Genomic DNA, 25,354 nt, shown 5'->3' with positions numbered 1-25,354 from the left:
CTGTAACCAACAGGATCTTTCCAAAAATGCCCCAAGCCCAGGCTCCACCCCAGAAAATGGAATCAAAATCTCTGAAAGGTGTGGCCCAGGCATGGGTAATTTTTAAAAGCTCCCCAGGTGATTCCCAGTGTGCATGCAGAACTGAAGATACCTGTGCAGGGTTCTGCCTCTCAGGCTTGACGACACATTGCTATCTCGCGGGGGCATTTAAAACTGCTGATGTTGCCACCTAGAGGTTCTGACTTAACTGGTGTGGAGAGTGGCTGAGCATTGGGTTGTTTTAAAGTTTGCTGGTGATTGAATATATAGCAAAAATTGAGAACCACTATTGCAGGCATTTGAGCTTATTTCCCTACTACAGACATACTCCATTTGCTCTGCCTTTACCCTACCTCCCCGACAAATTAATACATAACTACCTAATTATATGAGCTATATCTGTGTGTGTGTAAATGTGTGCATATATGTATGTGTGTGTATGTTAGTTCTGTGAGATTAGTAACTTAAGGGGCTCATAAAATGAATAAACAAAGCCCAACATTTCTCCCCCACCACAGCACAAAATCTGCCCTTTAAAATAAGGATGATGATAATAGCAATAATGAGAGGAATGATAAAGAAATTTTGTTTCCTTCTTCTACAATTTCCAGTTTCAAAATTTGAGTATTACCTTCTGTGCTGGTTCGAAAGGAAATATACCCCCTAGAAAATCCATGTTTTAACCAAAATCCCATTTCATAAAGGTAGAATAATCCCTGTTCAATACTGTATGTTTGAAACTGTGATTGGCTCATCTCCCTACACACACACACACACACACACACACACACACATACACACACATTCCACCAGCCACCTTACTCTCCATGGTTAACTCCAAATTCACCCATAGACCCAAGATAAACCATCACTGAGACCCAGAAAACAGTTTCCACATTAGAGTTCTAATAATAAATGACTTCAGTCATTGTAGCCTTTTTGGAGTTGGGAGCCAAAACTGCTAGGTCTTGAGCACTTCTTTCCTCTGTGCACATTTCTTCATTATCTCACTTAAGTCCTCGCAGCCCCTCTAGCAGGGAGGCGCTGTCATCCCCATTTCAGATGAGGTAAGTGTGAAGACCTACCCGGTGACCACTTTGAAGGGAACAGCATTCCTTTGAATTTAGAAGTTTGGAGTTTTTCTTAAAATCAGCCATAATCTTTTACAATCACACCTTGTATGTTCCCAAAATGTTCTGTTAAATAGGATTTCTGTAATGTGATTCTTATTTTAAGAGCCCTCAGGGAATTTGGTATTTTCAGGGAACACTTCAGAGAACCTTTTTATAAATCAAATAACCCTTTAGTACTGTGGACACGACCTCGCAATGTAGCTGTTCTGTGAGTTAGGAGTTTTGCAGAGTTGGTTTCCTCACAGCAAACTGAATCAGCTTCTAATGCATTTTCCAAAGAACATGTGTATAAACCAGTGAAGATTTAGGAAAACAAGCGTTCTGGGTAGAAGTAAAAAGCTTCCAAAATCTGCCCTTTAAAATAAGGATGATGATAATAATAATGATGAGAGGAATGATAAAGAAATTTTGTTTCCTTCTTCTACAATTTCCAGTTTCAAAATTTGAGTATTACCTTCCTCTTAGAAGAATGTCAGAACCTGATAGGATTTAAGGCCACATCTCTCCATCTTTAAATGGCCTTTCTGTATTCAATTTTCTGTCATTGTGGCAGATTGGCCAACTGTCTGCTCACGGCTGGGGTGATTTGGTTGGCTAAAGTAATGGCATGGAGCATCTCAAACTCAATTCATTGCTCTGTTCTCCACTATTAATAATACAGAATAAGTCTAAATGAGCCGAAAATGGTCTAGCTGGTAGCATCATAGGCAGAGAAATACAGGAAAAGAATTTTAGAACAGAATGTTCCTTAAAAGAGAACTGAAAAGTAATTTATTCTACAAATTAGCAACCAGCTGCAGCTATTACAGCCTCAGGCCCTGACAGAGATAACCTCCCAGGAACTACTGGTAAAAGAATAGGATGGAAGACAGAATAAACCTCTGCTACTGGGATAAACCTTGGGAGAAGTCGAAATGAAAAGCAGTAGCAGTCTTCATTCAGAGGCTGATTCCTAAATGTTCAGAATTCAAAATTTCACAGATGATGGTTAACTTCCCCGGACAACCTACAATGTTTACTTAACACACAATGTGCCCAAATCACTTTGTCCTTCAGGGTAGGCATCAAATAGTCAGGAACTGTCTGGAGCAACTGTTTGGGGGCTCTGGAGAGTAGAAGAAACTATACACCATCCAGGCAAGAGCAGAAGGAAGAGTCTGCTAACCTGCGGTGAGGAGCTGTGAGTAAAACACTCCACGCTGTGCAGGCTGGTGCCCATCCCTCACCCATGGTAGGCCACCCTGGGATCCAATCCCTGACTGGAAACAAAAGTCTTCTTCCCCAAGAAAGGTGTAAGGAGTGGGGACACAGATAAGCACTGAATGCGGCTTTTAAATAGTGAAGGCAGAACTGTACCTCCAACTCTAAGGGCAGGTACAGTTCAACCAACCCAGGACAAAACCCAGCCTCCAGCATGCTTCAACCTTGCCCCTGATAGGGATGGAATTAGGGGTGATTTAGAGACCCTGTGCCTTCTCCGGGAAGTGGGGAACATTTGGTTGAAGGACAGTTTTCTTCCAAGAACAGGGGGAAGCACAGCTGAGCACCAACCATGGCTTTTGATTAGAAAATATGGAATGCTGGGTCTCTGCTCTGAGGGCAGCCATAGCTCCAATCCTCCCAGGACAAAAGCTGCCAGTAGACTGTTTCAATCCCACTGCTGACAGGGGTGGAGCTCAGGGGATTTAGAAGCACAGTGCTTTCTTAGAGCTGCAGGGACCAGTTTGCTGAAGGGCAGCTCTTCCCCAAGAAAGGGGGGGAAGTGGCATGGCCCAGCACTGCCTGCAGCTTTTGATTAGTGAATTCAGATCACTGGTTCCCAGCTCTGTGCTAGGGTTTCAATCTGACCCAGACAAAAGCAACTGGCTGTGCATGTTTCAACCACACCCCTGACAAAGGCAGAGTCAGTTGAGACTTAAAGGCACAGTACCACCTTAGCATTGTGGTGAATAGTTTTCTGAAAATCACCATTTACTGGGCAAACTAGGAAAGCACAGATTCAGGGAGCTGTCAGAGAAAAGTTTGGCATCTTTCTGGGTCTCCTCCCCAGGGCACTTTGGAACCCAACTATGCCCCCTTTGTGGGTCCTTGGCCCTCTTTTGACTGGGAAATAATGACTTGGGAAAATCTTCCCAGAATTTGCCCTCCAGGCAAAAGCAGCTAGAGACAATGAAAGAAGTGTTAAAAAAAAAAAAAAAATAGACAGAGATACAAATCAAAAACAAATGGGACAGATCAACATTCCCAGAGAAGGAACAGGAGATGGAAGCTATCTCCTGGGGGTGAAAAAAAATGCATAAATAGTATAATCTCAAAAATTGTACCATACGAGCAGGGCAAGAATCAGATGAATAAGAGCTGAAAAAAATCTGAGAAAACCCAAGCTATTCTAAAGGTCTATAATAAGTTGAACCAAGTGTCAAAGAAGTGCCTTAACACAAAGCCAATCAACAAGAAAACCCTAGGCAAGAGAGAGGAACTGACCTCCAGAGTAAACTCATCAAGATAATCAGGTGCCTAGACACCAGCAAAAATTATAAGCCATATTAAGAAACATGAATGCATGGCCCAAAGGTATAAATTAAAACCCAAGAGAAATCACAGAATTTGTAATAGCTAAAAGATATTCAAGCAAATCTCCTAAATCAATTTGAGGGTATGAAGTAAAATATAGCCAAAAAAATAAATAAATAAAGGTTATTAAAAGGATACAGCTAAGAAGACACTATGCAAGCACAAAGAAGAATTTGAATACATAAAGAAACATAACATAAATTGTTATGAAAAAGAAGAGAGTAAAATACACTAAAGATATACAGTAGTAGATTTGAGCAGGCAGAAGAAACAATCGGTGATCTAGAATATAGGACAGTTGAAATCTTACAGACAAAAGAACAAATAGAGATAATAATAAAGAAAATTGAGCAGGGTCTCACAGATTTGAATGACAGCACAAAGTGCTCAAACATTCATATCCTGGGTGCCCCAGAAGGAAAAGAGAAAGAAAAAAAAAGGGCAGAAAGAATATTTGAGGAAATAAGGCTGAAAATTTCCCAACTTTATGAAGGACATCAATATATCTATTCAAGAAGCACAACATACTCCAAACAGAATCAATCCAAATAGACCTACTCTGATTCACATATGATCAGAATATCAAATTCCAAAGATAAGGAAAGAATCCTGAAAGCAGCAAGAGAAAAGTAATTCATCACATACAAGGGAAAAGCACTAAGGCTAAGTGCTGATTTCTCATCAGAAACCATAGTGGTGAGAAAGCAGTGGTATAATATATTTACGATACTGATAGAGAAAAGCTACCAGTCAAAAATGCTTTATCTGGCAAAACTGTCCTTCTAAAAATGAGGGAAAGCTTAAAACATCCTCAGGTAAGAGAAACTGAGAGTTCATCCACAAGAGATCTGCCCTACAAGAAGTACTAAATGGAGTTCTGCAGGCTGAAAAGAAAAGACAGGATAGAGAGGTTTGGAGGAGAGTTTAGATATGAAGATTATCAGCAATGGTAACTAAAAAAGAAAAAAGAAACAAAAATAAGATATGACATATAAAAACCAAAAGAGAAAATGGTTGAAAAAAGTACTGCCTATACAGTAATATCATTGAATGCTAATTGATTATACTCTCCAATCAAAAGACACAGATTGGCAGAATGGATAAAAAGTACAATCCATGTATATACTGTTTATGAGATACTCACCTTAAACCCAAGGACAGAACTAGATTGAAAGTGAAAGGTTGGAAAAAGATATTCCATGCAAATAGTAAAGAAAAACATGGCTATACTAATATCTGACATAAACTTTAAATGTAAAACTGCTATAAGAGACATAGTATATTAAATATCAAATAAAATGGCAATTCACCAAAAGAAAATAGCAATCATAAATATTCATGCACCTAACCAGGATGCCCCAGAATACATTAGACAAACAATAGCAAAATTGAAGGGCAACATTGACATCTCTACAATAATAATGGAGACGTCAATACACCGCTCCCATCAATAGATAGAACATATAGACAGAGGACCAATAAGGAAACAGAGAACTTGAATAATATTAAAAATGAACTAGACCTAACAGATATACAGAACATTGCACTCCAAAATAGCAGAATATACATTCCTCGCAAGTGCTCATGGATTATACTCCAGGATATGCCACATGTTGGGTCACAAAACAAGTCTCAATAAATTAAAAATTATTGAAATTATACAAAGCACTCTCTCTAACCATATGGAATGAAGCTGAAAATCAATAACAGGTGGAGAAGCAGAAAATGCACAAATATATGGAGGTTAAACAAGACATTCTTAAATGCAATTCTGAACAAAATTCCAACAGCCTACTTTGCAGAAATGTAAAAACCAATCATCAAATTTATTTAAAGGGTAAGGTAGCTTAACAGCTAAAAAATAACTTGAAAAAGAAGAAATAAGTTAGGGGCTCACACGTCTTGACTTTAAAGCATATGACAAAGCTATTGTTACCAAAACAACATGGTATTGGCATAAGGATAGATATATTGACCAATAGAATAGAATTGAGAGTTCCAAAATAGACCATCACATCTATGGTCAGTTGATTTTTGACAAGACTCCCAAGTCCACTCAACTGAGACAGAACAGTCTCTTCAGAGTTGCAAGAACTTGATATCCATATCCAAAAGAATCAAAGATGACTCCTACCTCACACCTTATAAAAAAAAGTAACTCAGAATGGATCAAAAACTTAAATATTAGAGCCAGGACCATAAAACTCCTAGAAGAAAATGTAGGGAGGCATCTTCAAGATCTTTGGTAAGCAATGGTTTCTCAGATTTTGCACCCAAAGCACAAGCTACGAAAGAAAAAATAGATAAATGGAACCACCTAAAAATTGAATACTTTTGTGCTTCAAAGGACTTTGTCAGGAAAGTGAAAAGTCAGTCTACTTAATGGAAGAAAATATTTAGAAACCACACATCCAATAAGGGTTTATTTTCTACAGTATATATAAAGAAATTCTACAACTCAACAATAAAAGACAACCCAAATTTTTAATCTGCAAAAGACTTGAACAGAAATTTTTCTGAAGGGGAAATTCAAATGGCTAAGAAAGCACATAAAAGGATGCTCTACATCACTAGTTATTAGGAAATAAAAATCCGAACACCAATGAGATATTTGCATTTCCAAAGAAGAAATGCAAATGGCTAAAAAGCCCATGAAAAGATGCTCAACATCGATAACTATTAGGGAAATGCAATCAAAACCACAATGAGATATCATTTCACACCTACTAGAATGGCCACTATTAAAAAAAAAAAAAAGCAGTCCCTGACCATGTGAAAAAAAAAAAGAAACAGAAAACTGCAAGTGTTGGAGAGTATGTGGAGAAATAAGAGCATTCATTTACTGCTAGGGGGAATGGAAAATGGTGCAGCTGCTGTGGAAGACAGTTTGGCATTTCCTCAGGAAGTTAAGCATAGAATTACCATATGATCTGGCAATCCTGTAACTAGGTATATATCCAGAAGAACCGAAAGCAGGGGCACAAAACAGACATTTTTACACTGATCATTATTCACAATTGCCAAAAGATGGAAGCAACTCTAGTGTCTATCGGCTGATGAATGGATAAACAAAATATGTTATATACATAAGATGGAATACTATTCAGCAGTAAGAAGGAATGAAGTCCTGTTGCATGAAAAAGCATGGATGAACCGTGAGGACATATTGCTGAGTAAAATAAGGCAGACACTAAAGGACAAATATTGCATGATCTCTCTCATATAATCAGTTTATAATAAGCAAACTCATAGGGTTAAAATACAGAATATAGGTTACCAGGAGATAAAGGGTCGAGAATGGAAAGCTGATGCTTAATTTTTGCAGAATTTTGTTTGTTTCTTTGTTAAAGCAGCAGTAGGACTCTCATGCATAGATAAGTGGCTGTTTACAACACAATTCTTTCAACTTTTCTCTACATTTGGAAATTTTTAGAATAAAATGTTGAAGTTGGAAGGAAAAAAACACCTTCAACTGACTGACAGTAAGATGCAAGCCAATTGAACTGTTTTACACTAATATCTGATTGGCTAACCATCTCTCAATTCTCCCTAGTTATTTAAAAGTTTTAAGCATGTCCCTTATTATTCATTAGAATTCATGTTTGCCCTGATTTATAAAATTACTATCCATAGGGGATAAAAGAGAAGTAAAATTTTCCAGTTAATGTGGAAGAAATTAATGTTTTTATTTAAGGAATCCACCCTAAGGGAAAGTCAGTTTGACCTGGTCGCTCTCCTGGATCCTATTCCCTGATTTGGTAGACTTTTTCATGTCTTCCTCTACTTCTGAACTCATAGGTTCAGCAGAATATTGAAGATTTGTTCTCTTTGTTGTTGAGTTTATTGCCCCTCTCCTACCCCAATATGAACCTAGAAAGGGAAGAAGAAAATAGTACAGGGGTAGGGAAAGCCAGCAATTGTTTGAGTGATTGGATCAACAATTTGTTGTATAGATTGCTATTAAATTGAGTACTTAGGAATCATGGTCCAACTGTGTAGGGGAAAACCACTTTCCTCTTTGCCCAGAGGATTATGGGGCTCTTTGAAATGCCAATCACCTACATATGGAAATTAATCTTCATTATATCATTCTAAATGTGCAAACTTCTTTTGAAAAGAGCAGCAAAAAATTCATACTAAATAGGAAACAGAAAGCAGGTAAACCTTAATTTGATTTTTAAATTTGTGGCCCCAAAATGGCAAACAAAAACTTAAACTAAAATTTTAAACCAAGTTTACAGCCCAAGCCATGGATGAAAATAGAAATCATAGCCATGCATAGAAGAACTCATACATACTTTCCACAGAGCTGTGTTCTCAGGAAGGGAGTGATCTGATTTCTCCAAATCTGTTTTTCAAGCAAAATGAATAAAATATCTCAAATATTTTATCCTAAGTGCCAAATATGGCAGATGGCATTTGCATGAAGATTATATAACCACATTGAAACCCAACATAAAGTTCTAAGAATATACACCGTGAAAATACATCTACATCATGCTCTCATTAATCAGAATGGCTCTCCTACAGGGAAGAGAGAAATGCAATCAGGGAAGAATTCTCTCTCTCCAACTCAAGAGTGAAACTGAAATCAAGAGTTCAAGTACTTTCTCGTTATTACAAATACTCCGAATCCAGTGATTTGGACCCAACATAGTCAGTGAATCTGAGAAGGGTCCACTTCTTAGGGTCTTGTGCATTATTTTCATGAAACACCCAAATTTTCAGTTCAATCTAATTTGTTTTGAGGACTAGTTGTATATTTAGCCATCACATTATGTTCCAGTTAGTGTTGGGCTTTCGTATTATTTCCATATCTCTTTTTTGATATGGAAAATTTATGAACATGAAGTTATCAAGTTCTAAGATGAGGTCATGCTGTCTTATAGAACAAGGGGGAAAGTCTTCTTCCCTCAACAAGCCACGAGCTCTTCTTTCCAGACAAGACCCAAGCTTCATCCCACTGCACCTAACAAAAGTAGCACATGTAGTAACTCTCCAAATACAAGTTTTACTGACAAATTCTTTTTTGTTAAATTAACTTTTTTAAGCTATAATTTACATACAATAAAATTCACCAATTTTAAAGGTACAATTAGGTAAGTTTTAACAAATATTTACAACTGTTTAACCACCACCACAATCAATACACAGAACATTTCCATCACCCTAACTTTATTCTGCTCCTTTGCAATAAATCCCATCTCCCCACTTACTGACCTCAGAAAATCACTGACATCTATCACTATTGTTTTACCTTTGTCTAGAATTTCAGATAAATTGAATCATATATATGTAGCTTTTCTTCCACTAATCATAATGCATTTGAGATTTACCTATGTTGCATGTATCAATGGCTCTTTATTTATATTTTTGAATAGTATTCTATTGTATAGATATTCAATAGTTGTTGTTTCCAGTTCTGAGATGTATGAATAAAGCTGCTATAAATATGCAAGCACAAGTCTTTGTATGGACATATGTTTTCCTTTCTCTTGAATAAACTCTTATAAGTGGAATTTCTGGGTCATATGTAAGTGTATATTTGAATTTATAAGAGATTGCCAAACTTTTTTCCAAAGTGGTTGAAATATTTTGCATTCCCACCAACAGTTTATAGAGTTCTATTTCCTCCATGCCCCTATCAATTCTTGAAATGGTCAGTCTTTTTAATTTAGCTGTCCTGGAGGTTGTGTAGTGTTATCTCATTGTGCTATTTAAATTTGCATTTCCTAAAGACTAATGACATTGAGGACCTCTTTATGTGTTCGATGGAGTAATTCGTACCACTAGATTTTGTGTGGTATATTTCTAATAACAGCATTCGAAGAATCAAACATTTTCTCCCTATACATAGCTACTTGTAAATCCAGAGCTATGCAAGTCTGGAATGAGTGTCTAAAGATAAGATCCACATCCAGAAAAGATACATTCCTGAAAAGAAATACACAGAAAAAAACTTTCAAAATAAAGCTTAATAGTTGAAAGCCAGATTAATTATGTTTTTTCTTCCTTAAGCAGGGGTGGAGGGAGAAAAGAAAAACTCTCATCTCACAAATGGAAAGATCTGGAAACGATAAAGCTGTTCCTTCTCTAACAACATTCTTTGCTAGACAGAGCATATCACACAGCATATCACTAGCTAGTGGGTTCTGAAGGCTTCAGAACACTAAATTTGCCTCTCAAAAGAACTAAATGTTAAGCTACGCCGCACATGTTGTTAGTTTCTTACAGTATTCAATTTTCTCTTCATTTTATTATTTTTAGGTGGGATTCAAAACACCCACTAGGGATATATTTTTTATGAGAGAGAATGTTGTTTTGGTAGAAAATGTGCTCAACTTCTAATCATTTGTCAAGATTTTTGTCATATAAGATTTAGCTTTCCATCTACTTAAAGAACAGAAAATTACTCATACTGAGGCTATCAAAGAATGTCATTCTTTTACTTGGGATAAAATAAAATCAGACTATACAATTATCTTCATCATCACTAACAACCCTAAATGAAGTTCTAAGGAACTTATCTCCATGACCTTTTTTCACTAGAAACTGGCTTAGACCCTGAGGGAATCTCTCCTCCCAATTTTTCATCTTCACTTCAAATGTTTCAGATAGATGTTGTCCAACCTTTAAGTTGGAGAACTAAGCACAATAAATTGGATTTTTCTCAAAAGCAAAAAGTAATTTATATAGTAACTTTATTTCTTTCATCAGAAAAGAGCAAAAGGAAAAAAGACATAAGGCAAAAATCTATCTACAATTGAAGTACAATAATTTAATTATCCTTCTGTAAATTTGATCTTCATTTATATGTGGTTAGAGATTTGGAATTTAGTAGGCCAGCCCACATTTTGATTCTCTGGACATAAAAGTATGAGCATGATGAAATGAATGAGGTTTGCCTTTCAGGGGCACTGGGATGGATCATTCCTCTCTTATAAACCAAGGGCGATGGTCATTACATCTGTATGAATCCAGATTTTTATTTCCAGTTTTAGAATAAGGGGAAGATTCCATTTTCATATTCAATATTTGGTTTATTTCTTTGACAAGCATAATTTCCAACATAAGCTGTGCCACTTTAAATCCAAATATATGTTAAATTCCTAAAATTTAGCCAAAAAAAAAAAAAAAGCAGAGACTGGCTATCAAATGAGAACATAGGCAACCTTACCCACTTATATGTTGATTATTCCAACTAGAACTGAGTTCCCAAAGACATTTTGCTTGGCATCGATCAACCATCCTTTGGTGGAAATTAAATGAGCTGCAAAAGTCAGAAAAAACAATATCACAATTATGATTTGCCCCATTCTATGTTTTTTCCACGGAAGTCTTTTGTCACAATTCATTTCTATATCCAGCCCTAAGATCTTTCAATTCCCAATTAATTGCCCGCTCTGCCATTCCCAGATACTCTGGCCCTTGCCCCCACATCCTAGCAGATTTAGTCCATTCTCAAGCCAAACTTCGTGATCTTCATCTCTGCAGTCATAGGAAGAAGGAAAATATAGGCTGATCCATTTCGTTGATGGACCCTGTTGTGACTAAAAGGCTTGGTCTTCTTGACGCTAAGTTCACAATGTACTGAGCAATATGAGAAAATCTGGAAACAGCATTCCTGCAGCTACAAGTACCATCTTAAACTGCATTTTGCTTTTTAAAAAAAATCACCACACATGATAATTATTTAAAGTATGTTTTAGGTCTGTTTTCTCAATATTGTGTATTTTATAAGTGCAAAGTGTGGTTATTTCCTTTAGCAATGAGTCCACCTGTGGAGACAGGATGGAGGTGGGTAAGAAACTTCCCTCTACCCCACTCTCCATGTATCTAGACTCACCACCCTAGAGGGCTGCAGAAACAGAGCCCAAGAAGGGTCATAGCCTGAGGCATGCCGAAAGTGGACCAGCACCCTAGAATTCCCCAGTTCATGTGTGCCAGTGATAACCTTCTCCCTCCACTTCCTCTTTCAACAGTTACAGTTGGGTTGTGATCATGCCACTTGGAAGAACTCTTACATCAAGTTCTGCCAATAAACAAACCCTAGAGGCCTCACAAAGCTCAGACCTTCTCCCATTTGGTCAGAAATTGCTCACTGTGGAGTCCCAAGGGAGAGGATTTCTGGGGTCCCCCACACCTACTTCCGACTGCCAAGTGAGACTATCAGGTAGAAATAATTTAAAGGAGAAAGAGATTAACAGCTTAGTATATGACATTTCCATCAAACCTGCTCATTTTCAGCTCTCTAGAGCTTATACTGTTACATCATTCATGAGCATCTTCCTCCATTTTGGTTCAATCTAAGTACGTATGTTTCCCATAAGCTTAAGAATGAAGTGAGAGGATTAGAGAAGGTTGGGGAATGTTAGAGTCATGGATTCTTAGAGCTAGAGTGACCTAAAAGGTCCTTCAATCCAAACATTTTGTTTTATAAATCATAACATTGAGACGTGTGGTTTACCCAAAATTACATATATAACCCAGTGGTCTAAATTGTTTTAATGCACTCTCCTCCCTTTAACTTCCTAAATATATAGCTATAAATTACCAGATCAATAACAAGGTAATATCTGTCGAGTGCTTTTCATAGATTATTTCATTGAAACCTCACAATAATGCTACAAGGTGGGTACTGTTATTATTACCATTTTACAGCAGCACATTTAAGCAACTGGCCAGGGGTCGCATAGCTAGTGAATGGAAGGGCATATACACTTAACCCTATGTTATACACTCACTGACACTTGGTACTCCTTTTGTGACCCTAAGCACTTCCTGAATCATCACTACATAAATTATCTCTAGGATCCTTTTAGGTCATATATTGTCAAATGAATGAGGATAACCTATTCCTCCAAAATGCCAGAAAGCAGATTGTAGCTGCCTTTCCATGAGTAGGATCTGATCGACTAATTGTTTCGGTCTCCTTACTCCAAACGAGCTGGATTGTTTAAAGAGAGGCCAAGTTCACTTGACACAACCTTAGAAAACAACCCCCTGTTTGGTATTTAAAAGGGCTTCTCAATACTTTCTGCATACATTTACAAGGCTTCCAAAATATATTCTACCCTATCGCTTCCTTGTAGGCACAGGTATCTTACTCTGCTTTTGAAAGCCTATCACCAACCCATTCACTCAGCTGACAGCATCCCAGAGCCTGGCTCACATGCGCCAGCAACGCCCAGGGTCTGTGGAAATCCAGAGCAGAATTTCCACTTACTTGTAGACCAACTCCTCCCCATGCACATAGAGAAAGAAGGCATAAAGACTTTATTGGAGGAAGTCTGGTCTGAGATATTCTAAAATGTATAAAATAGGGACAGAAGGATTTCAGATAAGTCCTGCCCCCTCCTTCAACAGCCACACTCTCCATCTGAGAGCAAGAAATTACTGGGTAAAAAGTTGTTCTCCCAGAGGCAGTGTAGAGTAGTGGTTACAGAATAGGGGTTCTATCAGATATTGGATCTTATATTTCCCAGCTTAGAGATCTTGGAAACGTTGTTGACCACTCTAAGCCTCAGTTTCCCCACTGTTTAAAGGAAAATGCAATAGCGGGTCTGGTATGGAGATTAAGGAGATAATATATCATAAGAATCTAGCTCAGTGCCTGGCACATAGTAATACAAGTTAGCTGTCATTATTGCTGTTTTGTTATATTAACTCCACCTCTGCCCAGTGGAGAGATCATTTCTCTTCAATTTCATTCTAGGAAAGGAAAGAAGTAAGAGATGAGGTGGAAAGGGAGGGGAAAGAATTAGGCAGAAAATTTTAATGCTGGTGGATCCCAAAGCCAGGAAAATCCAAGGAATGATTCTAAGTCTGGGCATGAATAGAGAATCTAGCCAATTATACCTACTTCCCGGCACTTTTCAAGTACATATTTATAGTGCATGTTTAGGTGTTTATGCTGTATATATAATTAGCTATTTTTCTTCAGCATATCTGGTAATTATTTTATCAAGTGCACATCTGTTTTAATTAGGCATGTATGCACTTTACTATACTGTAAAATGTCAAACACACTGTAAAATAGCTCAGAGTACATTAACACATAAAAACAAAAATTCATTTGACATATCACAAACAGCTGCAAGAAGCTCATAGACCCAACCAGCTGCTACTCTACAACTTCAAGCCAACGGCTGCTCCATCCAGTCCTTCAGAGATTACTCCCAAGCTGAGCTGCAGTTTCTGTTTTCAGTTCTTTTGCCATACCTTGGTTGTCAGATACGGTGTGTGACGAAGCATGCATAGCCTGTCTGGAACCGTGCATGCCACTCTGTCCTCCACTTGCCAAGCTGGAGAATCTCAGTGCAGATGATAAGAACAAATTCTCAAAGGAGCTTCAAGCTGCCATTTAGTATGCTCCTCATTGTACAGATTTGGACACTGAGAACAAGAGAAAGGAACTAAGCTATGAACAAACTGGGATCAAATAATATCTGGTGATCTTAACCAGAGCAATAAGGAAAGAAAAACCAGGCATAAATCGTGGGAATAAAAAAGTAGAGCTGTTTTTACATGCAGACCTGATTATATATGTAGAAAATTCTAAGGAATCTACCCCCAAAAACCTACTAAATCTAATAGGTGAATTTAACAAGGTTGCAACATACAAGGCCAATATTAACATTGATTGTATTTCCATAAACTAGCAACAAATGTTTGGAAAACTAAATTTTAAAAAAAACCTATAATAGCATCAAGAACATACAGTAGTTAGGAATAAATTTAAGAAAAAATGAGCAAAACCTCTATACCAAAAACTATAAAAAATTGCAGAGAAAAGTTAGAGGAGAAATAAATAAATGGAAAAATATAGCATATTCATGGATTAGAAGACTCAATATTGTTAAGATACCAGTTCCCCAAACTGAGCTATAGATTTAATGACCAATCAAAATCCTGGTAGGATTTATTATACTACCTGTTTTCAAAAACTTACATTAACTGTTTTCTTGATTACTGTAGAAATCAAGCATGGTAGTTGGATAAAAACAAGCATATCAATCATCAAAACAGAATAAAAGCCAAAATATATAGAGTTAATTGAGTTTTGGAGAAAGTATCCAGGTAATTCAGTGGGAAAAGAAAAGTCTTTTTACCAAATGGCACTAGAAGAACTAGATATCTACATGAAAAAAATAAAAAGAACTTCAACATCTACTTGACATAATATACAAAACTTAAGTTCAAGATGGATCATAGATTTTAACCAAAAAACAAGCTAGAATTATAAAATTTCTAGAAGAAAACATAAGAAAATATCTTTATGACCTTGGTATAGCAAAACATTTCTTAGGCAAGACATAGAAAGCACTAACCATACAGGAAAACACTGATACATTGTACTGCATGAAAATATATAAAGTTGTAGAATGCATAAAACTAATCTATAAGGATAAAAGTTAGAACAATAGTTGCCTGTGGAAGATGATGGGTACTGACTGGGAAGAGTTTTCTGGAATGATAGAAATGTCCTATACTTTAATAGGATTGCCAGTTACATGGATATATCATTTATAAAAATTCAACAAACTTTACACTTAATATACGTGGTTTTCATAGTATATAAATTTTACCTGAATTTTAAAAAGGGGGATAAGTAAATAAATAAATAAATAAATAAATAAATAAATAGCAAGTGCTACAGGGACTTACTTTCACTAAATACACAATAATTACTACTTGCTGCCCTCCCTTGACTCATTTCTTCATGCCCTTTCCAGTGTTCTGTCACTTCTCAGATAAACTACTTGTATTCAAATTCCTGTCTCAGGCTTTGCTTCTGGGGAAACTCAATCTGAGACAGTGGTACTGCCATTGACTGGGATTTGAAAACAGGTCTTTCTGATTCCAGATCTTTATATAGCATACTGCCTTTGACACACACTTACAGTGATAGATTTTATCACACCATTTCCGTTTCTGACAGATTAAGTCATCAAAAAAAAAAAGCGAATGTATATTTTGAGTTCATGAAGTTAAATTGTAAATATGTTCATATAGAGAGATCTTCTCTACCTTAAAGAGAATACATCTTATTTTTAAGTATTGTATTGAAAAAGTTCTTAATACAGCCTCCAAATTAGAAATTTTTTAGGCCACATTCTCTGAACATAACACAACAAAACAAAAAATTAATAACAAACGTTTTGCTAAAAAAAGAAACTTTCAAACACTTGGAAATTAAAAATGCAAAAGATAATCTGTGTGTGCGTATAAAATCAAAATAATGGGATAGGACTAAAGCTGTACTTTCATACAATATGTAACCTCAAATATTGTGCACTATTTTAAAAGAAAGTAAGATAAAGTTAAAGAGAATATAGAGAGAGAGGAACACTCATTCACCACTGGTGGGAATGAAAATGGTGCAGCTGCTGAGGAAGGCACTTTGGTGGTTCCTCGGGAAGCTAAGTATAAAATTGCCATATGATCCAGCAATCCCACTGCTAGGTATATACCCAGAAGAACTGAAAGCAGAGAGTGAGGAGATACTTGCACACAATGTTCATATCAGAATTGCTCCTTGTTTCCAAAAGACGGAAGTGACCCAAATGTGGTATATACATATAATGGAATATTATTCTGTAAAAAGGAATGAAGTCCTCATACATGCAAAAGCATGGATGAATCTCAAGTGAAATAAGCAGACAAAAAGAACAAATATTTTATGATCTCACTGATATGAAATAATTAGAATAAGCAATTCACAAAGTTAGAATCTAGAATACAGGTTACCAGGGTCTGGGTTGGGGGTAGAAAATGGGATGTTGATGCTTAATTTGTATAGAATTTCTATTTAGATTGATTACAAAGTTTTGAAAATGGATGGTGGTGATGGTACCACAATATTAAGAGTGCAATTTAAAGCACTGAATCATATACATGAATCTGGTTAAAAGGTGGGATATATGTTACTACAATAAAAATTACAAGATAAAGCATAGGACTGTACAACACAATAAACCCTGTTGTAAATGATGGACTATAGTTAATAGCACAAGCATAAAATCGTTCTTTCCTGGATTATAACAAATATACCACAGTAATGCAAGGTATTAATTATAAGATAGTGTGTGGGGAAAAGATACACCTGTGTCAACTATGGTCTATAGATAACAGTACAATTTTAATATTTTACATCACTTGTTACAAAGGTACCACACTAATGCAAAGTGTCCACAGTAGGGGAATATATGAGAATGTTGTGTTTTTACATGATTTTTCCATAACTATAGAAGTTGTATAAAACTGCAACTTCTATAATTAAAAAAAAATTTTAAAGGAACTAAGAAAAAATAAGATGTAACTCAAGCAAGGGAAGGAGGTAATGAAGAAAAATAAACACATAAATGAGTTAAATCATAGTAAAACAGAATTTATAGATGATTTCAAGAATCAGTTCTTTGAAAATTTAATAAAACAGAAAATCTCTCTATAAGCTAATCAATAAAAACAGAAAGAAAAATCATAAATAAATACATTTGGAAAATGAAGCAATAGAAGAATGGATACAAAGAAGACCTTTAAATTATAAGTACAACATTCACCAGGATGTGTAAAGTTCAATGAAATGGAAAATTTTGAACAGGAGCAGGAGTTGGTGGGGAATAACAAATCAACTCATGAAGAAGTAAGTTTATTTTTAATTATTCCCCAATAAAAATTCTGGAACCATGTAATTTTATAAATGAGTTATTAGAAATCTTCAAAGTACAGACAGTTCCCCTTCTATATAAACTGCTGTATTTTACAGAAAAAAAAAAGGAATTCTGACTAATTTATTTTGCAAAGTTGTCTTAATTGTGATACCAAACACTGACAAAACAACTCCTGTGCAAAGATATACATACACCCATACACACAGACAATTAGAGGTGTGCAGGAAAGAGGGAGCATGGCAAGCCTCACTGCTTATCCTTGGAAAAGCCTTCCTACTAGGTTGACCCTTGACTGGTGTCTGGAAACAGATTTGGGGAGGATTCCCACCAGGCCCCCTAACTGATAAAGTGATTCCTTGTGCAGAGACTGTTTATGCAAACAATATCATTCATCCTGAACAACTGCTTTCCTTCTGGGAGTCTGGAATTTTAATATATGCCAAGCAAAGACTGCATACAAGACCAGCCCCCAGTAAAACTGGCATACGGTCTCTCAGAGCTTCCCTGAGAGAGCTTTGCACACATGTTGTCACAACTTGTTGCCAGGGAAATTAAGCATGCCCTGTGTGACTCCTCCAGGAGAGAACCCTTGAAAGCTGATGCCTGGCTTCTCTGGGACTTTGTTCCCTGCCCCCATCCATGCTTTTCCCCTTTGCTGATTTTGCTCTATCCTTTTGCTGTAATAAATCACAGGCATGAGTAGACACGTGCTGAACCCAGCGAGCCCTCTGGACAAATGAACAAACCCGAGTTGGTCTTGGGATCCCCAACACAATAGGCTACAGTCCTTAGATATAGATATTAAAAATCCTAACTAAGACACTATGAACACTATAATACTAATATTCCAAAGTCAAGTTTTAGTTCAGCAATATAAGTATTAACAATCTAGAAATAGAATAGCTCATACCAATAAAGTTTTTAAAAATGACATTAAAAGAGGCTGAAAAGGCATTCAGTAAAATTTAATAATAAATCCAAATAATAAAATAACATTTAAATAATATTGAAAAATAAAAATAAAAGGATACTTTATTTAGAGGGGCCTTTATCTTCAACATAATGCAGAATATTTCTCTTATACCTTCACCATCTTCATTCAAAGTATCCAAAATATCATTCTAGAATCCTCATTAAAATCAAGACCAAAACAAGAATCTGTGCCATTACTACTACTTTTAATATTTTCTAGAAATACTTCATGATGCAATTAAATCAGAACAAAATAAGAGGTATTAGCATTTAACAAGAAGGGAATACTTGCACACATGGAAAACTCAAGAGTTTGACAAATTATCTTATACTAACAAAAATTTTTAGGAAATTACCTTTCCTTTGTACCACATCAGTGGTTAAAAATACAGAACAGTAACTTATGTGCAAAATTTACACAATATCTAGAAATAAATTATGGAAGAAACATGAGTGATCCCTAAGAAATGAATTCAAAATTCTGTTGAATATATTAAAAAGTCAAGAGTATTTCTTGAACAGGAGTAGTGAATAGTATTATGCTACCAATTCTTAAGTTAATTTATGGTTTTAATATAATATTAAGCAAAATTCCAATGAGCATTTTAATTTTTTTACCTTGAGAATTTTTGACTTTTGAGTATAATCAAGAACATTTTTATGAAGCAAAACTAGCTCTGCCATGTTTTAAGACAATTAATAAAACAACACGCATTCAATCAGTGTAATACTGGTATAAGAATTGACAAGGCAAGTCAATGAAACACAATGTATAGCTTCAAGCAAAACACTAACATATATGTAAAATTTCAGTACCTAACAAAAGATGCATCACAAATCAATAGAGAAATGAAGGTGTTCAGTCAATATAGCTACGACAATTAGCCATTTAAAGGGAAAAATCAATTTAAAGCCTCATCTCACACATTTCAAAGCAATTTCCAGATAGATTAAAAAGTCAAATATAAGAAATTAAATGGTTAAATCAAAACTAGAAAAATACATGGATGACTATATAGCTCATCTCTCACTATCTAAAAGCCACAAGAAGCAGAGTGTCCATCAGCCAGAGCTTTGGAGATGAAGAAGGAAAACACCTCCCAGGGAGCTTCATGAAACAGGAAGCCAGGAGAGAAGGCTAGAAGATGATGCCATGTTGGCCATGTGCTCTTCCAACTGAGAGAGAAGCCCTGACTGTATTCACCATGTGCCTTCTCACTTGAGAGAGAAACCTTGAACTTCATTAGCCTTCCTGAACCAAGGCACCTTTCCCCGGATGCCTTAGATTGGACATTTCTATAGACTTGTTTTAATTGGGACATTTTCTTAGCCTTAGAACTGTAAACTAGCAACTCATTAAATTCCCTTTTTAAAAGCCAAAAACAAACAAACAAACAAAAACAGCACAAGCATGCTTTCTGTGGGAAGTCCTTTGATCCAGACACAAAATATGGAGCTTTTGGTTAAGAGGGCCTTGACAGGAACACACCTACCCAGTGCTGGTGCACACAGCCCTCTTGGAGGGGCCCCATCACCTACCCTTGGTTGCTGCCTCCTTGCTAACCCCTCACCACCTCCTGGAACTCAATCCAACTTTCAGCCACTGGGTGCTGCTGGGGAGAGAGGAGAAAGTTGCTGAAAAAGACTGTTGGGCCCACCCTGAGACTGAGAACTATGAAGAACTGCAGATCTGACCCTCAGCTCCAAGGGTGGCCCACGTTCCAGGAAAGAGAACAGCAATATTTTCCTCTTTCTGACCCATCAGGGTTTGCTGGCCAGAGTTCAACTAATGGCTCTTACAGGTACCTCAGTGATTCATAAATGGATTTTTTCTCTTGTTTTTACGTATGCTTGCATGTGTACGCACACACCCCATACCTATACACAGACTCTCTTTGTAACATGGACCAAGAAAATAAGCTAAATGTCTTAACACTAACATTTACCTGTGAGGGTGTCCTCATGTTACATTATTCAGTCGCAGTGTAGAAATAATGGTAAATTTTTCCAGACATTGCCTTTGAAATAGGACCTTTACAATGCCACCTGATGTTAATTGGTAAGGAAGAAGATCATTCAGTAATAAAACATTTAATAGAATGCTTAATGATTAAAATTTTTTATAAGGACTTTCTTTTTATAGAGTCAGATACAAGGTGATTTAAAAATTTTAAACATCAGGTCATCCAGTCCTCCCAGAGGTGCAAGATGATTCCTACTCACTAAGTCTTATTCAGCTAACGGACCTTCCGTGGCATCCCTTGGAAGACAGTTGCATGGTTTTACAGGTTATATTTATCCTGATAATAGTGTTAAGAGAGCCAACCCCAAAGAAAGGCTTAATCGCCAGGATTGAAACTATCCCACTGCACAAAGTGAACTGGTGAACTGGGGCAATTACCTGAATAATTTCATCTCACCTTTCCTTCCTCTTCTTATCCAAGAAAAACCTCAGTTCAAACCAAATATGTTTGCTTGTTTTTGCTTTTGCTTTTGACATTTGCTTAATTATCCAGATAAATACATTCTCTACCACCCTACCTGGGGAAGGGCAAAGGATCCAGCAACATTTTCCTATCTTTACCAGCTACAGGGTAAAAAAAACATTCTGCAGTCCTGCACCCAAGCAATGTGACACATTTTTTGTCAGTTTTCTTTTTCCCAGTGGGTTAAATTTAACCAATACTTTGTTAGCAAAGGTCTAGTTGTTCCCCAGAGGAAAATTACAAGAGTGAAGATATAACCTCTGCCATGCCACATGTGAGCTTAAAAGGATAGATTTCTAGGTCTAGCCACTGTTTTGAAATTAAGGTTTTTAAAACGAATAGGTTTGTTGCTATGGATTTAAGGCATAGAAGAGCCTACTCTCACTTATAGTTCTCAAAAATAACAGCAAGCAGGAATGTTTCCATCCTATTACAGCTCTACAAAAGGATTAAAATTAAAAAAAAAAACAAAAAAAACCTCCCTGTTGGACTAAAATGAAACAATGATGACCGTAAATGCTGGCAATATTAACTTTGCATTATTGAAATTCATGCACTCACTTCATTGCCAAAACATCCTCCAGAATAAAACAGACATAATCAGCATCTTGAAAACAATAGTGAAGGGCTGCTTGGCCATCACTCTGTCAATTTCATCCTGACGGCTCACCAGGTATATTTTAGCCAGTTCTAAAATCTACCTTCCCATTCTATCCTCCCTTTAAAGGAAAAGCCTCGCAGAGGACCTTGGTGTATTAAGATAGACTTTGTTAAACAACTTAATCCATCTCTGCCTGCCTAGCGTGGCCTAAGGAGTCCCAATTAATCAATAAGCCTTTATTGACTGCAGTTCTATGCATAAGAGTCCTGAGCCAGGTACTGTAAAGTCTTCAAGGATCTCGTTAGGGAAATGGAGCACACTGCCTGCAGTGAGGCTTTCCTGACACTATGAATTAGTACATGGGGAGCAGGAAGTAACATTTGTTGAGGGCTCCTTGGCACCAGCACTGTGCTAGATTCCTTTTACACATTATCATCTCATTTAATCCCATTGTGGAGGTGAGAGTTTATGTCAGTTAGGGCTCTGGCTGTTTAAACGAACAAGCAAGAAAGCAGAAAATCTGTCTCAGACGTTGTGTAAGGATCAGATTCAGCTGTGAGTGAAAAAAAAATAATGGTTTAAATACGATAGTTCAAACTAGGAAAAAAAATTAAATATTATAGTTATTTCTCACTTACAGAAAAATAATAGTCCAAAATTGGAATGGTATTCCTGGATGACCCCAGTGTGATCCATTCCTAAGGTTTCCTTATAGTCCAAGACGGCTGCTGAAACTCCAACCATGAAGTCTGTATTCCCCTGTCTTGACTCTATTCCCAGAAAGTCTCTCCCCTCCCAGTTGTAGGATGGCTGCAGCTTCCCCATAGCCTTCCCTTCCCTTTGCTTCAAATCCAGTAGAAAAGAACAAGAGACTCTTTCCTAGAAGCACTAGCACCATTATATTTGGGTCTCATTGATCCTGATGGGGTCACATACCCATGGTTGTGGCCACGGGAATGTGGTGACCTGATTGCCTTGGACCTGGGCACCTACCCAACCTTGGGCTAAGAGTGTGGCTGGGGCATGCTTCCAGAGGGAAATTTTATTTAACGTTTTACTAGAAGAAGGAAAAATGGAGGCTGTACGGTACAAACCACAATGCCCCCCAAGTATTATGCACATATTTCAGATAATGCCACTGAGGATCAGAAAGGTTAAACTACAAAGGCCCAGGTATCCACACAAATGGTAGTGTTGGACTTTAAATTCTGCCTGCTGGACAGCCAGGCGCTTTTTCTTCCCACTGTACTTCCTTAATAGGTTGAAAGCCAAGAGATATCACTATGGGATGGGTCAAGGTAGGAAGTCTTCCTGGAAAAGGTAAGTTAATGAAGGATGGGTAAGACTTAATTGCCAGGGCAACCAAAGTGAAAGCATCACAGGCAAGGACATTGCCTTTGCTAGGTGAACCCAAGCCTGATGGTCACCTGGAGAATTATTATCCTGACAAGTTGCCATGGCAAGCTCAGGAATCGGCCACTGCTACCAAGTTATGCTCCCCAAGTTTCTTGGATCATTAATAAACATTCCATGGTGGCATGGGGGCAGGGTGGAGGGGCGTGTTTCAGAGCCAAAAGGTTGTAGGGAAACAGCTACCCATTCACCTTGGTGAGTCACAGTAAACATCAGAAAATATAGGTTCTGACAAGTCCTGACAGAAGAAAGCTATTTCGTTTGGCTTAACCAATGCTTCCCAAGTAACTTTTGTTCATTTCCCAAAGTTTTGTTGGCTGTTGATTAGTCATCTGGTTTTTGAACATCTGTTAACATTCTTACTATTCTGAGAAAGCACTGCTCTTCGGAATGTGCCTCAGGAAATTCTAGTTTAATCCAAAATTTTATTCTCCAGATGAGGAAAGTAAAGTTCTCCAACATTATCATTTAACACTTGGGTTTTCACCGGGTGGCAGTGGAAAGGGTCATCTAAACAGGGGTTCAGTTCTTGGATTTCCAAGAATGGTGTGCACTAGCATGCATACATCCAGACACACCTGTAGTTCAATTACTCATCCAGGATCATTTAGTCCATGTTGGGCTAGAACCTGTTTCTGTATCCTCCATTTCATCTCAACGGGTTTTAGTAAATACATTAATCAGTCAATCAAGAAACATTTATTGAGTGTTTACTATGTTCTCAGAAGTCTTCCAGACCCATGGGGCTCACAAAGCAACTGGAAATCAATCTGACGATCATGCATTTAATATTTACTATGTGTGAAGCCCTATATTAAATATTGTGAGAGATCCAAAGTTAAGCCAGCCATTGATCCTTTCTCTCAGATTTAAAGAAGTATGAAAGATAGGTACTCATATAAATACAACGAGAGGGAAAATATGATCAGAAAGGGAAATTCTTTTGTTTTGTTTTTTTTAACAAAAAAAGAGGTGTTTGAGCTGGGCCTTGAAGTTTCAGATCCAATTGCATTAGCAACTAGGTGGATGGGAGGGCTTTTCTCTCTGCAGGTGAAAAAAGTGAAGTTATAAAAGCTATAGGGCTCCTGATTTTGCAGCTGAATGCAGGAAAGCCTGTAGTGTGGGTTCTTAACCTGAGCTGCAAATTGAAATCACCTGGGGAGATTTTTAAAAACAAATGTCTGAGGTTCCAGCCCTAACCAACTGAATCAAAATCACGGGGATTGGGGCTTTAGGATTGTGTTTTCTCTTTAATGCTTCCCCTTTGGTATGGTTGGGGCTGAAAGCTGCTGGCCTCAGGCTATTGCAGCAGATCAGGTGTTGGGAATGGAAGGCCAAGGCAAGGTGGGATAGATGGAAACCAAGAGGAAGAGTCAGACCAGAGGAATATGGTATCAAGATTACTAATGAGAAAGTAGATACAGGGAATAGCAGAGAACATCAAAGGGAACTTCAAGAAAAAATTATAAATGTCTAGAATTGCCATTGTGGAAGGTGTGCTGGGTAAAAAAAAAAAAAAGGCAAATGTGAAGGAGAAGGGTGGAGAGGTGAACATGGGTGAGGTCCCACGAGCCTTTCTGAACCAACCTTTTGGGAAGCATATACTCCAGAGATTTAGTCCTTGGTTCCCCAGCTCATTTTTTAAAGCAATTTACAGGTCATAATTGTGCAGGAAATTCACCACCACTCCTCTGCAACATTTTCTAATCCCAGTTGAGCATTCCTGCAGACCTTGAAATAATAACTACAAGGGAAGCTAACAGGTAGTGTTTACTGTGTGCAAGGGCTGCGCTAAGATGTTCACTATATTATCTCATCGAATCCTCATGACAATCTTACAAAACCAGCTCAGTTGTTATCCTTCTTTTACAGATGAGGAAACTGAGGCATAAAGAAATTAAGAAGAATGCCCAAGGCTTCACATCTTGGGAGCAGTAGGTTAAAGTGTAGTAAATTGATCAGATGAGTGTATTTTCCTTTATATGTACTCTATTTGAGGCGCAATTCTGGTTGGTGGAATTTTTACTGAATTTCCACCAGTGGCAGAGACAGAGCTGGGCAAGATCCTAGTTCGGTCAGAGGAAGTGCAGAACTGATGAAAGGCAAACAGGGACACCCCCCCCACACACACAAGGGTTCTAAACAGAGTCATAGGTATGATTTCATTTAATTCTCACATCAAGCCTATGAGAAAACTGAAGTTTAGAGAAGTAAAGAATCCTGCCAAGCCCTAGAGGTAAAAAGAGTTTGTGGGGGATTAGAATTCAAATTTGTCTGAATCTAAAACATCCATATTTTAAAATTATAACTCTGGACTGTCACCCACTGTATCTGGGTCTAATCTAAAACCCTAAGTTAATGGGCAATTGTTGACCAACAGTGGGGCTTCCCCCAGACACAGTCTCCAGCCCCTACTCTCCTAGCTGCCCAGCCCAAGAGGCAAGAACCCTGGCTCTGGCTCCT

General features: G+C 37.3%; 1 long non-coding RNA gene across 6 annotated transcripts in view; it reads right to left on the bottom strand.

Annotated features, from left to right (window-relative positions):
- The window catches only part of LOC143676568 (uncharacterized), a 209,078-nt gene that overhangs the window by 73,358 nt on the left and 110,366 nt on the right, over window positions 1-25,354 (bottom strand). For 4 of the 6 annotated variants that reach the window (XR_013172176.1, XR_013172178.1, XR_013172177.1 and 1 more), the window contains exons 2-3: window positions 13,968-14,141; window positions 10,924-11,016 (exon numbers count right to left, since the gene is read on the bottom strand). This is a non-coding gene — a long non-coding RNA (uncharacterized LOC143676568). Of the gene's footprint in view, window positions 1-8,501; window positions 8,716-10,923; window positions 11,017-13,967; window positions 14,142-25,354 lie in introns of those variants that run through there. The other 2 variants (XR_013172181.1, XR_013172179.1) reach the window with 2 other exon arrangements.

Source organism: Tamandua tetradactyla, chromosome 3, assembly GCF_023851605.1.
Source record: "Tamandua tetradactyla isolate mTamTet1 chromosome 3, mTamTet1.pri, whole genome shotgun sequence".
Classification (NCBI taxonomy): Eukaryota; Metazoa; Chordata; class Mammalia; order Pilosa; family Myrmecophagidae; genus Tamandua; species Tamandua tetradactyla.
Note: the sequence above shows the minus strand (reverse complement) of the source record. Positions and strands in the feature narration are given on the sequence as shown.